Below are 1640 nucleotides of genomic sequence, written 5' to 3'. Positions count from 1 at the left end.
ACGCGCGCGGCGCATAACACACACACACACACACACACACACACATACACAAACAAAAACACATCCACACACGCGCGCGCATAAATACACACACACACATACACTACACACGCACGCACGCACGCACGCACGCACACACACACACACATACACAAACAAAACACATACACACACACGCGCGCGCATAAATACACACAAACACGCATACACAAACACATACACTACACGCACACACATACACTACACGTACACACAAACACACAGACACACACGCACGCACGCACGCACACACACACACACACACCACACACACAAACGCGCGCGCNGTATCGGTTACCTCCGGACAATTAGACCAAACCAATTACACCCGGATAATTAGACCCGGACAATTAGACCCAGGCAATTAGACCCGGACAATTACACCCGGATAATTAGACCCGGACAATTAGACCCAGGCAATTAGACCCGGACAATTACACCCGGATAATTAGACCCGGACAATTACACCCGGACAATTACACCCAGACAATTACACCCCGGAGAATTTCCCCCGGGACAATTACCGCCATCCGGGGACAATCACTCCCGTACACTTACTCCCTGAGCAATCACTAACATCGGTAACCATGTTTCAGTAAACAGCGGAGAATGCCCTGCAGACTTCATGGAATTCCGTGGAAATTGTTACTACATTGAGACACTCAAAGCGAAGACTTGGCTAGAGGCACGTGACCACTGCATCAGCATGGGAGCCGACCTCGTCAGTCTGGAATCATCGGGAGAAACCGATTTCTTGACGCCTCAACTTTACAAAGTCTGGTGGACCGGTGGCAACGACATCGCAGTGGACACGCAGTGGGTGTGGGTTGCTACAGGAAGACAGGTAGACATGTGTGCACCTATTCCGTGGGCTCCTGGAGAACCTAGTAATCATGATTTAGAAATCTACATGTATGCAACGTACAATTATCGGTTAGGTGATTCTCAGATAAAATATTCAGGCAATTACGTCTGTGAGAAATCGCCATGAATCACATTTAGGCGTCTGCTGTTATTTGTGGTTGTTATTTATTTATTTATTTATTTGTTGTTGTTGTTGTTGTCGTTGTGTATTTGAGGCTAGCGTGTTGTAATTTCGTAAGGGCGCCCGCCATATGCGGTATTTAATTTACGAGTTATTATCGTTCAATTTATTTAGTTTATTCATTATATTATATTTATTTATTGATTTAATTACAGATGTGTTTTATTATATTTTGTTTTATTCATTCATTTTAATCGGTTATGTCTATTTTTGTATTATTTAAATTTCTATTTACATATTTATTCAAGTAATTAGTTAGTTATTGTAAAAAAAAAAACCGACAATAGGACAAGGGAAGACTATTTGATGCTATCTAGCAGCGTTGCTGGCTTTAACAACGGCTTTGATGATTACTTGATTAATTCCTATAAACCGTCCATCATTTTCCCCTAAATTCCCCTAAATAAATTTCCAATAAATGTCCCTAAAATTCTCTTAAATCATTGCCAGACAGCCGTTATATATTATAATTATAGTAAAAATATATAACATATTTACATATATTAAATCAGTTAAATATTAATATAAAGAAAGAGACGCTCTCAATCCCCCCCCC

This window comes from Priapulus caudatus, unplaced genomic scaffold (genome assembly GCF_000485595.1).
Source record: "Priapulus caudatus unplaced genomic scaffold, Priapulus_caudatus-5.0.1 Scaffold2815, whole genome shotgun sequence".
Taxonomy (NCBI): domain Eukaryota; kingdom Metazoa; phylum Priapulida; class Priapulimorpha; order Priapulimorphida; family Priapulidae; genus Priapulus; species Priapulus caudatus.
This window is presented reverse-complemented; position numbering follows the sequence as displayed.